Source organism: Centrocercus urophasianus, unplaced genomic scaffold, assembly GCF_019232065.1.
Source record: "Centrocercus urophasianus isolate 14NV4802_14NV808 unplaced genomic scaffold, USGS_Curo_1.0 seq_2, whole genome shotgun sequence".
Taxonomy (NCBI): Eukaryota; Metazoa; Chordata; class Aves; order Galliformes; family Phasianidae; genus Centrocercus; species Centrocercus urophasianus.
In genome coordinates, this window is record NW_024884755.1 from 3,638,342 (window position 1) to 3,652,759 (window position 14,418).

General features: G+C 37.8%; 1 long non-coding RNA gene across 1 annotated transcript; it reads left to right on the forward strand.

The window, feature by feature from the left end:
- The first annotated feature begins 1,952 nt into the window (after positions 1-1,952).
- Positions 1,953-13,451, forward strand: LOC122161901. Its single transcript, XR_006169341.1, has 4 exons — positions 1,953-2,128; positions 11,464-11,551; positions 13,151-13,305; positions 13,418-13,451. It is a non-coding gene; the product is annotated as an uncharacterized LOC122161901 (long non-coding RNA).
- The last annotated feature ends 967 nt before the right edge of the window (positions 13,452-14,418 follow it).

The window sequence follows — 14,418 nt, forward strand, 5'->3', positions numbered from 1 at the left end:
ACTGCTTGTCTGCGGGGAAAAGCAAAAGCCTGCTGTTTCCATATACAAATTGTTTGCTGGTCCATCGTATGTGTCATTGTCTTTAATTTCTCTTTCTGCTCCACCTGTGTCAGCACAGCAGAAGAATTTGGGTTTGTTTCTGAGGATTCATATGTGTAGGGTTAGGGAGGGACATATATACAGTTCTATCTCACGTGCTTGGTATATTTTTCTACCGATCCTCAAATTCTCAATTTTTGTTCACAGTAGAATCCCCAAGGGGACAGAGGCAGACATGGTCTGGAGAGAGACAGGAGATTCTGCCATGATATGCATTGCCTTTTTAGCTGTTGGATGTTTAAAGAAAGCACATACACTGCAATGGTCGACATCCTGAGCTTACGAAAATGATCACTGATATAGGATTAAAAAACAACAACAAAAAAAGGCCAAATAGTCCCTAGACAGCCAGTCCCTAGAGTCTTTGTGTAACTATTACTGGATTTACCCTGGGAAGGATATGGAGTTTGGTGGTACCAGAAATCTTGTGCAATGACTTCTCAGAGAGTGTATTCCTGCATTAGTCCCCATACTGTATCTCCAAAGCCCAGGAAATTCAACCACCCTCACAAACTGCTCTGAGGTGCTCATTTCCTTATCTTCCTTCAATTTTTGAAGCTGTTTCTTCTGACTCAGCAATAAATAGCAGATATTCAGATGTCGCTGCATATTCAGATATTTGGTATGGAAGTCATGTTTTCTGATTGGGAAGGGGGCAACCAGTAAATCCTCCCAGCACACCCAGATTGCATCTTGCATTTAAAATCATTAAAATCTGAATTATACAGAGGCTATGCAGCACTAGGGGTAAGTACATTGGCCTTTCATGTCTTATTATGTTGTTAATTAGTTAATGTTTGTAAAGCACTTTGAAGATGAAAAGCCCTATATAAGTTCTAAGTGTTATTATCTCTAGAGACCTGGGTTCAATTCAAAGGTGCCTAATTACATATGCCATAAATTAGACTTAATGAGTTGTGGAATCATGTGCTTTCTGTGATGCGTGCAGGTTTCTCAGATAGACCTTGGTCCTGTAGCCTGCTGCTGTGCTTCTTTAGGTACACAGAGCTGTTATGAAAAATAATGCCAAAGAGAGCAGAAATTTTCTAGTAACAAGGTTATAGTTCATTTCAGTTTAGAACTTAGTGAAGGAAATAACCAGGAGCTTTGCTCTGCTGTATCTAGGGCTTTTCCAGTAACCAATTTCAAACTGCTGAAGTTAGCGTGATTGTTTTCAGGCTATGGTGCAGACAGAATTCTAATTCTTACTTTAGCTCCATATCTGGGCTTACCACAGAGGAGCTGAGCATGACTGCTGTCCTAATAATGCCCTGAGATGTACCATCAGGGCTGGAGACGTTTCGGTGTTGGGTAACGTTCACATGCAAAAGAAAAAGTTCCCATCTGTAGAGATACTATCATTGAATTTACAGCAAGCCCTTACAAGTGAGTAAAGTGCAAAAGGGGGAAGTAGCAGTTATAGGAAAATGTGGTTTCATTGGCTTTGCAGAGCTGAGAGTTTCTGTGTTATGTAACTTACATATTCTGTGGCGAAAAAACTACAGAATTGGCCCCACTCAGGGCAGCTATCCAGCAGTGAGAGCAGAGAGGTTCTCTCCTGGTTCCTTCTGAATTAACAGAGTTCAGAGACACAGAAAATCAGTAGGATCATTCACTTGACCCAAAGCGGTTCCCCTGTGTTCTTGCAGCAGAACATTTTATCTTGGACCCTCTGCATGCTTAAAGGGAGAGGCAGGGTTTATTCGATGTACAAATATGTTAGAAGTGATTGTGTTCATTAGTACAACCTAAGTAGATTGGAAAAACCAATTAATAGCAATTTACTATAAGTGTCACTAACTGACTTCTTGAAAGTATTTATCCTGAAATGAAAGTCATTTGATTTAGTTAATGTTTGTTATATATGCAGATCTTCCGGGGAAAATGTATTTTTGAGTACTCCAGACAATTGAAACTAGTGAGCACGCTGTCTGGAGAAAGCATCTGTAACCGCAGCCAAAAGAGGAACAAGATTTCCGACATTGTTTCAAGACATGTGTTTGAAGCATGGGTTCCCATCACTTTCGGAGTGAGTTGCAGACCATTTTTCTTTATATAGATTTAGACAAGACAAAGCAGTCCGGGATTTGTCTTGCTAATTGTCTTTGTGATTTCTCTGGAGGCTGTATTCTTTTGCTTAGCTGGAATATGATCATTTCCTCAAGAAACTTTAAATGGGACCAAGCATTGTCTCAAAGTTTTATTTTCTCTTTGGCCCAGTATTCATTCAATCTGCTCACATTTCTGCCTTCCTAAACAAACAGTCAAACCTTACACCTTAAATGCTGGAGTGCATATCCTTCAAAAACAAGATGTAATTTTGCTGAATATTTTTCATATATTATAATAAATAGGAACTTGAGATAAATGTCAGCTTGAGCTCCAGGCTGTGGTTAAGTGTTTTAATAGTATAGCAAACTTATCAACAAACTTTTCTTTCCCCACCCTGCCCCCTTCCCTTTTTGCAGTGAACAGATTTTTATCTGGCTGGCTTGTGACTTGGGGATTTTTACAAGCGGATTTCAGTACTTGTCCAATATTTTGAAATTTGAGTCTGAAAACAAAACAAAACAAAATCTTAAAACAATACAAAACAGTATTTTATACTGTATTTAATAACTGGGCAAGTTTTTGACTTTCTGAAGTGCAAAGAAGATTCTGTTCTCTGACCTAATGCTCGCTATTTCACCAGAAATTACCAATCTGATTCATTTTTCAGTACTCCAAAACAGCATAGACAGCTGTGTAACTCCACTCAGCCACCAAATTGCAGGGAGCTGTAACACCCTCTTCATTTCTGTACTACTGTAGCCTTCTTCCAAAAACTGATCAGAGCACTTGCATTGCTATTATTTCATCTGGGCATTTTAAGTCTGTTTACATTCCTCCTCTGTTTTCCTGATGACAGTGACTGACATTAGCACTATTACAATTATTGGTTAAAAATTAGCAAAGACACTATGCAAGAAAATGAGAAAGTTGTAAGCTTTAGCAGCTGCACCAAACTGTCTGTTAGAGAAACATCAGGCAGGAGGAACAACCTTACAACATTGCGAAAGCACTTTTTTTACAGCCAGACCTCCAACTCTGACCAGTGATAGCAGATAAGGGTGTGCTTTGAGAAAATAATTCAAGGGTTACAAGAAATATTAAATGCACGTGCGTATTTAGTGGCCAGCTAATATCCTATCTGATCACTTGGTAGTTGTGTTTGGTGACCCTCTGAAGAGTTTTACAAAAACAATTCTCATCCTTTTGACTTGTGACTCCCCAAGTCCTTTTCCTGTTTTATGTCTGTAATTTAACAAAGCACTGATCTCTCTCACTGAAGATCTGACTGTGGAAGCACTGCTCATGAGGTATGGAAGACTTGTGGGTCATTCCTGCCTCCAGCTTCTTCTCCCTGTCTGCAGGCAAGGGGTTTTCACAGCCCAGCTGGCAGAATGGAAAGCACAGCAGTAAGTAGGGGGGTAAACCAAGATTTTATACTGAATTTTATTCTAGAATGGATAAAGAGCAACTGCCAATTCTCAGAGAGTATTGTGCAAGTAAATATGTGTTGTCATAAGTTTGTTGAGAGCTGATGTTTATTTCTATGGACCTGTGGATTTTGCTTTTGTGAAGCTATAAGATTTTCTGATGATGTGCTGCATGATTCATGAATTTTCTTTCTCTCTACAATCAAGATGTGCTGCAAAGGGGACAAAATCACAGACAAAATGCAAAACCAGTGGTTAGTTGGCTAAACTGTTGATCTTAGCAAGGAAAGAGAAAAAAGCACAAAAGGTCTTCAAAACTGTCAGCATCACTGTTGTAATATGATTAAGATTTTAAACATAATTTTTTTTCAAATTGTAACAGTTTTCTAGTGTTCAGTATTGCAGTAATATCCATGACACTCCTGAGAAGAACAACTTAATGTTGAAGCATTAAGAATTGAGTTTGTAGATATTCAAGTTCAGAAGTGCTATTCTGACACCAAATATTTTAGTGTCGTGCAAACCTATTTTCACCTACGTATTCCTTCATCAAGTAGCTCTGTCATCTGTAGTGGAACAAGAGTGTGCCTCAGTTTAACTCTCAGGTCAGTAAGGCATTTCTATTCTGAACATTATTTGAGCTTTATTTAAGCATGTCATTTGATGAGACAGTGGTTTGATAAGCCTGGAGTTAACAACAGGCCAAAGTACTGTCCTGGACCAGAGTTTGATTTGACAATATGTAACAAAGTAAGTGTGCACACCAACACTTTGATTCATACAATCATGCAATGGTTTGGATTGGAGGGGACCTTAAAAGCAGTTCCATTTCAACCCTGTGCCATAGGCTGTGACTTTTTTTTTTTTTTTTTTTTTTGCAAGGCGTTTTCCCCAAAGTCCCATCCAACCTGGTCTTGAATGCCTCCACAGGTGAGGCATCTACAGCTTCCCTGGGCAGGCTGTTCCAAAGCCTCACCACCCCATAAGGAAAGAATTTCTCCCTTGTATCTAATCTAAATCTACCCTTTTTTTGTTTCAATGTCCCTACGTTTATTCCCTGTCCTATCACTAAAGTTTTAAAAGTGCTTTAAGAAGTAGTTTTAAATTGTGTAGTTTTAAAGTATACAAGTGTAGCTGACAATTCTTTTCAAATTTCCTCAGGAAATAAGCAATGTGATTAATTCATAAGTACCCATAAGTATATCTGCTTTATTTCTATTGAGATCTTTATTGAGGTGATCAAGTGGCATTGTTACCTTAAAAAGATACCAGAAAGGCTTAAAAATGAACAACTTCATAAAAGGATAAGGATTATTGTCATGTAAACTTCATCACATCAACTAACTGACATTATTTGTTCACCCCATACAGCAGTTGTTTGTAATCGTTATTTGTGTGGCATCTGTTTGGCACTTAAACTGTGCATATAACTGAGAAAAGCTGCATTATTAATCAAGAGAAACTGAGAAATGTAGTTGAGAATGCTAGATCAGGCAGGCAGATGGAATTATCTCCTGTGGCATTCACTGTTAAAAGAATTTACTTTTTTTTCTCTCCCTTCCTTATGCATGCAAAAAGAAAGCAAACAAACACATTCTCCTAGTTTCACAAGAAAAGCATCTAGAAGTCAGAAATACCATAACCAGTGAAATAAACTATTGTTCAATCTAGATTCCTAAGAGGAGCCTTGGAATTACCCAAGATTACGCGGAGAGGAAAAAAAAAAAAAAACAACACTTTTTTTTGTGTGTGTTACTTTGCTAATAGTTGGTTTTATCCTAAAGAAAAATTAATGTTACACCCATCTGCATGCACTTAATCTTGGTCTTCCAGAATGTTCTTCTTGAGCTCATGATGAAAGCTACAATAATTCTTTGCCCTCACAGTATGAAAAGAAATAAAACAAGGGATTCAAAATGGACCAACTATTGCAAAACAAAACTTCAAAATCTCTTCTAAGCTACTTTTTGTTCAGCATATTTTATTACAAGTGAAAGGACTTATCACAAATACAAAAAACAATACAAAACCATAATCTCAGTGTTTGCAGGATGGTGATGAAGCAGCATTATCATCTTTCCGATGTCACTACAGTGAAACTTTCCATTTCTGTCAATTATTTAAAATCAAGGGGTTTGGGTCTTGTTTGACAAAGATCTCAAACAGATGTGTAACTTTAAGCATCTAAGTTAAGCCTGTTAGCTTGAATGTGACAGTTAATATACTGATGTTAAGTATATCCTTAAAGTCAGGAGCTCTTGGGTAGACATTTGGACTCATTAAAGGTGAAATAAATGTAAAAGTAAAGAAGATAAAATTGTAATACAGAATATATTAATATCACAAAATAGACTGAAGATATTGCCTCTCTGTTATTTGTTAGTAAAGCTGATGCACTTCTGTAATGGATAAAAAGGTCATCTATAAGAAAATATTCTGTTTCTTGTCTTACACAGAAAGTATTTTATACAAAATGGATATAAATTTGCTCATTCACTGTTATAAAATCTAGGATCCTTGTAATTTATGTGGCCCCATGATATGTCATCATATGTCCAAACAACTTGGGAAATAAAGGAAAGAGCTTTTTAAAGGCCACAGAGAGGTGATAGCTTGGAAAAAAAGCTAATTAAAGTAGGTTTTTAAAATTGTTTTAAGATCTTTCATTAAAAAAACAAGCTTAATATAAAGTAAAATAGATCAAGGGTGTGCTAATGTCACTGCAGAGGCAGCACTCCAGTAGCAGATTGCATATGTTTAAGTGATTCACGTATCACAGAATCACAGATTTGATTTGGCAAATGAAAACCTTATCTTACTCTAAGTCATTTTTACCATCTGGATTTGCATATACATATGATATCTGTTATATTAATTATATCTATTTTCACAGGTATAGACAGACATAGCCCAGAGTTGTGGCAGCCATTAATAGATCAGGCAAGCCTTTAACAGCTGTGTTTTGATCAGCGGAAGGGTTTTTGGCACCCAAGAGCTGAAATCACCTTTTGGGTATGACAAGTGCATCGAAGTATCTAGCAAGTTAAAATCAAAGGTTTCTGTGAGGAGGGAGTAAGAACACCTACCACAAAAAATTAAGAGTAAAATAACCTTTAATAATCTCTACAATGCAAGCTCAATTGTATGTATTGCATTTAATTGGGATTTAGCCATCCATCATTTGCTGGCTCATAAAGCTGATTTGTGCTCTTTCCTCCTGTCCCTCTTTCCTGGAGCTGCTGGCCTCTTTTCACCATGCTTTTCCCATAGGCACGTACAACTGGGACCTACACATTCTTTTGTCTCTTCCTTTGGAACGCTGCTTTTTATCACATGGGGAAAGGAGTTTTGTGAGCAGCTTTCTTTCTTCTTTATTGTTGAATGCCACTTATAAACTCTGTCACTAGACTCTTGGAAGGTATCTAAAATGCTAGACAAGGAAACAGGTATAATTCAGAGGAAAACTGACCTTGATTGAATAGGGTCAAAATGCTTCAACTACCTCTTTCATTTGAAACTCCTCATTTATAGACTCATGCTTCTTTCACTGTAGCTTGAGGGTTGACATAAATATATGTGGGATGTGTGTTAGTCTTAAAGATAGGAAACTCAGTTAGATTTAATGAATTCTGTGACTAATCAAACACTTTGTGAAAAACATGATTTCTTCCCTAGAGAGTTGTAAGACTATAATTGTTGAGAACACCAAAATTTGTTTGTTTCTTTGTTTATTTTCAGAAAACCACTTTGGGCATTCCCCAGCTATTTACATGTAATAGACAAGTTAAAGCTCCAACTGCTAATTGCCAGGTCCAATTGCTTATGTTAATCAGGTTTCTGAGGAAACACAAAAGGTACTAACCTCTAAATTATCTGTCTAAAAAAACTGAACATCCGTCTTGGAATTTACACACGTAAGGCTATTCTTAAAAGCATTTGGAGGCCAAGCTACCAAAGATTTTTGAACAGAATTCTTGTGGTCATTTCCAGACTTCTCAGTACGAATGTTTCCGAGCTTTCTGCCGTTGACTGTCATCACAGGCCATTTCTGTTGAGTAGGCTGAGAACAGAGATTTACGAGAATATTTGATGAAGTTTTATACAGACTGTGTCCCAACCATTTATTTGCTACATTATGCACCTCTTTCAACCAAAAGCTGTTTGTTGTTATGGTAACCCATTGTAACGAGAGCCATGTGACCCATGAAAACCTTAGCTAGCCAACAAAGTTTGCAGTTTTCACGTACTTTTCAATGTTTCTGTTTTCATCTTGTTTAAACAGTATCTTTCTCATTGTCCAAACCACAGATGGCACAGGCCTCATTTTCTTTCTCTTCACTAAGGTTGATTTACACCCCATCAGCAGCAGAAAAAGACCTGAAAAACATGTAGATGTGATTAGAAGCACTTTAGTATCCTTCGGAGCAGCAAAGAAGAGTCTTGAACTCCCTTCTATTTCTTTGCTAGGAAGAGCTTCTGCTAGGACTGGTGTGGATTGGGAGCCAGGAATCCTTTCTGTCTGATTCCTGGATTGCTGAAGAGCAGCTACACCAACGCCCTCACACAGGCGTTCACATTTATCTTAGGTTAGCACGTTCCTTTATTTAACTGTCTCTGATCTGACTATATCTGATCATTCCTTCATCTCATTTTCACTTAACCTCTTGACCTCTACACAGAGTAAGCATCCTATCAGATATCACCCAAGGGACCTTCTTTGCCCCCCACTCCCCCTTTCTCCACTCTTTCTCCAATTTAGGTGCTTTATGCTACTCCTGGTAATTTACCTGATTACATGGAAAGAGCTGTAGATCTTTTTATAATTGCTGTTTTACTTAAAACATTGATTCTTTAGCTCCTGTCTATTTTCAGGCCATCACACCTCACTGAAGGCTTCCCTGCTTTAATGAGCAACTCAGAAACCACAGAGACTGGAGGATGGAAGTCGTTGGATGTTGTTGTGTTTGAAAACAGCTCCATAGCATTCATAAGAGGATTCTTGGCACCTGCCTAGTTAAACTGGATGTCCAATGTTATCTCTCCAGGCAAATAAGATTCTGGCAATCAGCGTAGTCCTATTTCACTTGTTCTCAGTCTTTTTGACACAAACACATTAATTCCCCAAGCTACATTGGCAGCTATAAGAAGTTCTTTCCTTTTTTTAATATGATTGATAATTTCTTTTAACCTTTTACTGCAATTGCTGGGCTAGGTGATAGTTTCTCTGTTTGGATGTTAATCTCCAGCATGCAGTAGCACATCATCCAATCGCCTACTCATTCTGGAACTCATTTGTAATATGTTGCCACTTAATTTACAACTGCCTATCAACCTCCACCAAGCACTATCCCTACAACATATAATGTCATTCTTCCAACACTTCTACTGTCAAAGGTCAAATAAAACAAAACATTGCCTAGTACAAAAAGTCCTTCTAGTTTAGCACAGAAAGAATAGCAGCCCTTGGGCAGAATTTGACTCTATCATTTCATATGATATGCTGGAAAGAAATACATTCTGGAAAAAGTGCTGATAATTAAGGTTCCCTGATTCAATGCAGGAAGTGTGTTGAAATGTACAGGCAAAAAAAATGTCATCATTGTTTTAACTTCCGATTTTTCAGGAGGAAAAAAAAAAATTGCTTGAGGAGACAGATATGAAAACAAAGAGACCTCCCAGGCTGACTTGAAATATGTTCAAACTACATATCCATTCTCTGCTCCCTAGAACCCAGTAAATATTTCTTTGGCCCCACAAAATATTTTAGTTTGAACCCAGGAAACCTCAGATTGACCTTGGAAATAAGATTCCTGATTTTCAAAGTAAATTTCTCAGCTACACCACTGGAGGAGTTACACTTTTCTGACTGAAACATATAAAACTTGTCTCTTTTGGCAAATGGGGTAAGAAGCTGGTTGTTTTCCCAATTAACTAACCATAGGCACAATCAAAATCTTTTTCTCAACTTTTATAACCCAATACAATGCTGGTGGCAAGGTTAAAATACCTTTTCTAGTCCATTAGGGGCAGGGTTAAGCCAGTGTAAAGTAGTAGTGTCTGTCTCAGTGGATATACACTGGCCTATCCTGCTGAGCATCTGGTGCATGTCTCTATAGAGATTTTGTTCTGTCTTCTCATCGGGTTGTATTGGATGCTTTAGCAGCATTTGATCCTATAGTGTCCTTTTAGCTTACCTTGAATCCCCTTTGAGATTTTAGATTACATATGTCTGGATTTGATTAGCTTTGTCAGTTTGTTTTCTTCTGATGTTTTTCTCCTCTGCCAGCTTTTTTTTTAACTCTTCTCTCTCCCGAGACAAGATCTCATGCTCTGATTCTTTTGAAAAAGTCTGTGACATTATTTTCTGGTGGTGTTGTTTCCTGGATCTGGTTATCAGTTATCTGTATGGAAATGTAAGCTCTTGTTCCTCATGGAATATAAGGATAGGAGAAGTCTTAAATTCCTCTTATAAAACTGGTTGGTGTCTATCAACCAATGCTGAAAAGCATGACCACAGCCTTTCTTTTGACTTCGTAGCTGCTTCTAAGATGTCAGACATAACTGCCTTTTGTACAACAGTCTTATTCAAACAGACAAAAACAATTAAGATGGACACTCTGATTGGCATCTGTCATATTAATTGAATTAAACAGCTGTAATTGACAAACATACAAAGAAAAAAAAACAACAACAAAACAACCAAGCAAACAAAAAACAACCCAAACTTGGTAGTAGGTGTTAAATAAAATAAGGTGATGTTTTTTCTCAGTGACCCTCTTAGGTTTTGCTTCAGCTTGGGTTTCTCACTTCAGCCAACCAGAAGTGTTGAAATGCTGTCAGTTGGTATTTCACTGAGGCTTCTGGTCCAGGGCATCAGTGCAGATATCCAACTGCCCAAATGTGGTCCTTGCACCCTCCCTGTGTCCTACTGAAGTCATTGACTCATGTGTGTGCTCGGGGTTTCACAAGGCTGCCAGGTGGTAGCCACGTGGTGCAGATTTAAGAGCTCCATGGGGCTCAGGTAATATTCATATATCTGAAAAGGACAGTGCTGTTGAAACAGGATGAACCTTTGAACTTTGTTTGGTTTTTGATATGACCTTAAGCCTCAGATTTATAAAAACATAGCAGAACAAACCCCACTGCTCGCCTGCTTTTATTCTATTTTCTGATTTTGCACTAAATTGTCAGCAAAGCAGGCTTTTTGCCTATCAGCAGATGGTACAGAATTCTGTGGGATTTTCCCACATTTGATGAACATGCATCGAGTCTATTTACATGAGCATGGAAAATATTAAAACGACTACCAGGTCTGTTCAGTGCAACACACCTGGAGCACATTGCTGCCAGCAAGCTTCCAAGGTGGGGAGATTCTGGCACATGGTTACAGTTCTGGGGATTGGACCACTTTTGACTTTGGTTATTGCATCTTTTGACACCTGAAGACATATTCACCTCTGACCCAGGAACATCTGCACCATCAAACTATAAAAACGGGAATTGAAATGTAACCTTTTTTTTTTTTTTTCCCCTTACTGTTATTTTTATTTTCTATTGAAAGGGGGTTTAAAAGGCCTATGAAATATAAAATTGCTTTTCTGTCATAGTTGCAAAACTCATTTCACTTTTTTATCTGAGATGCACTTGTAGTAAATTTCCAGGGCTGAGAAAGGAATACAGCAACCCACTGTCCAAAGCACTGAGCACAGCACAGCCTGCATCTCTCAGTCCTTGGGGCAAAGAGAGGAGGTGCCCCCGTCGACTACTTTGTCCTTGCTCCCACCATTCACCCAGGCTTTTCCTCACCAGTTTGTTACCCAAAATATTCTTACATGTTCTGACTTTCCTTCCTGAAGTAACATTGACTTTTTTTTTTTCTTTACAGGCAGAATTTTATAAATCCTTGGACTGTTGCTGCTGCTCCTTTGACAAGGCCCATCATCAGAATACCAGCTCTACTGGCAACTACACAGGTGACTGTCTTCTTACATGAAATATTGGTAAACCACAATGCTTATGTGAGTTTTCCTTTCATCTTTCTTGTTGTGCTCTGCTCTTGTGATTTATATTCATACAGGTTTTTTGTTGTTGTTGTTTTTCTGTTTTGTTTTGTTGGGTTTTTTTAACTCATTTTAGTGTGCTAGCTTTTGCCAAAAAAACAAAACAAACAAACAAAACCCCACAACAAACAATCAAACAAAAACCAAAACCAAGAAGCTGGGACCTTTCTATGTGTCAGTTTACCCTACTGTAGAATGAATTTACATGGTTTGTAAGTGGAATGTAAATATGCTTGGATGAACAGCGCTAGAAAAATCCCTGGAATTATTATTTTGACTTTTACCTGTGGTGTAATGGAGTCAATTTTTGTTTAGGATAAACAGTGTGACAAGTATATAGGGCAGAGCGACACAGTATGTTGATAGATGGGGTATTGCTATGATTGAGTTTGCCAAAATTAACACATTTCCCATTGGAAAAAAAAACTTTGGAAAAGTTTCTCTTTTCTGAGTACAGGCATTTTATGTTAGAGCCTCAGAGCTGGTTCTGTCTCTTCTAAGTTATAAACTCTTATGGATGTACCATAAAGATGTCCACCTAATGCAGAAAAAAGCAGATTAATTGATCACAGTAATATATTCTTATCCACTGAATAAGAGCATTCCACACATTGTTTCCTGTTTTGTTTCTGGCTTGTAAATCTTCATTGTGGAATACAAATGAAAATGACCCAAATATGTATTATTTATGAATAGGACTCTCAGATATTATGCTTTAGATTGATTGTGTTAGACAGGATATAACAGAAGCACAATAAGTCAATGAAAAATAAAAAGCAGCAAAAAATGTTTCATGTTAAAAATGTAGTTCTAGTGACACCTCTTATATAAAGGACGTTTCCAACACATTGACATTTGTATTTATCACAGCAGTGTGTGTGATTTACAGTTGTCTGAGGCATTGAATATCAGGAATATCCATGCACGTACACACCCCTTTTGAATGATGGTAAGCCATAGAACACTGCATTGCCCCTTGTACAGCAAGCTTTTCCTCCCCATTTTATTTTTCTTCTCTAGCTTCAGGGAGGCAAAGGAAGCAGTAGATCAATAGGGTGTCTTGACTGAAGTTGCCTGCAGCGCTTCCATTTCTCAGACTGGACACTGATGCTAACTATCAATAGCAATAAGAGGCTGTCTCAGACAGAATTAAGGCTCCTTCTTCTGCATGGCTGTCTGGTGCTTACTGATAAACATCTTGTGCAGGATTGCAACAAATAAACCATTTCAAGTGTGCAAACTAGCCACTGTCATTCTCCCTATTGATATTTGCTCTGGGGTGAAGTGACTGATAGTTATTTTCATAGAGCTGATAGATACACCATAGATAAGCATACAGATGGATAATAGTATAAAGGCATAATGCTATAGAGCGTGGAAAGATCATTGATGAAATTCTCTGTGCTCCTTGAGAAACCCTGAGACAACAAAATACAAAAATATTGACTTATGTTTAAACTAATAAGAAAAGCCGCATCTGAATTTAACTATTTATCAACATCTCACTTTTAGATAATGTTAAAAGTATCCTGTCAAGCTGTTTTGTTCAGATGGAGTTCTTCATTTTCACTACTCCTCATGTTTAGCCTGGAAATAAAAGCTGACAGGCTGGATGCAGCGCTGATGTTGATGGGGAGGTGTTTGGCTGCACCACCACTGCACCAGAGGTTAGTAATTTTGAAAAAACTGAGCCTCTTTAGCCTCCTTTCATGAAAAAAAGAAAAAATAAATCAATTCCACAACTGATCTATAGCTGTGTTGTACATTTCTTGTTTTCAGTCTGAATAAGAGGGAAGAATCAGGTTTCCGCTCACACATATGAAATCACCTTTAAAATACCCTGGCCCAGCTCTTGTTGTTGGTAAGTCCGTTATAATTCTACTTAGGTCAGAGATCCAGTAGAGATGTGCTAATCTACACCAAATGAAGAGCTCACATGCAAATCCAGGTTTTTTTTTCTTTTAATTTTGCTGTAATTGACTGGGGCAGAGGAAGTGGTTCCGATGCACTGCTGAAAAATCAACAGAGCTTTATTTTATATTCTCCCTCTCTGGAGCTCTAGCCATTTACAGGAGCAAACAATCTGGCTCTGAGGCATCTCCGGCTTTCTATGAAATGGTGCTTTTCAGATTAGGAAGCTGCTTTTCTGAGAGAAAGTTCTCTGAACCCTTTTGAGTTTCAGATTATCCTAAAGCAAATGGTTAAATAACATTATTTCATAATCATTTTTATGTTAGATCTAACAAAAGCTGATGGGTTTTACAGGATAATTCTGAAGGTAGGTCTGATGTTGCTGAATTCTTAAACTAACATGGCTGATGAGAAAATAAACCAGAGCTTTCAAGATTTTATGATGGAGGGCACCAATTATGAATAAACATAGTAAAAATATTTGCATAGGAAGACTCCTGAGTATATGTCCGTGAACAGATATATAAACTTTGAAAGAAGTGAAATTAAGTATTACCAGGAACTTAATGCATGAGGGGAGGGAACAAAACAGCTATACAATTTGTGGATTAATCACTTACTGATAGACATTTTTTACTTTTTCTCTGTACCATATGCTGCAACTGGATTTGCCCACCACACAAGAGCAGTGTGGGAGTGGAACGGTTAATGTGCACACTGTTCAGAGTCACTGCTGTTATTAATTGTCCTCCTGTGCAGAACACGTACATTTTACACTAACATGCTGATCAGTGAGACAGAGCATGCAGTTTCTAGTGAAAAAGCTGGAATTTCAGAAGTAGCCTGGCTCTTCTTTTTGATTACTTTCT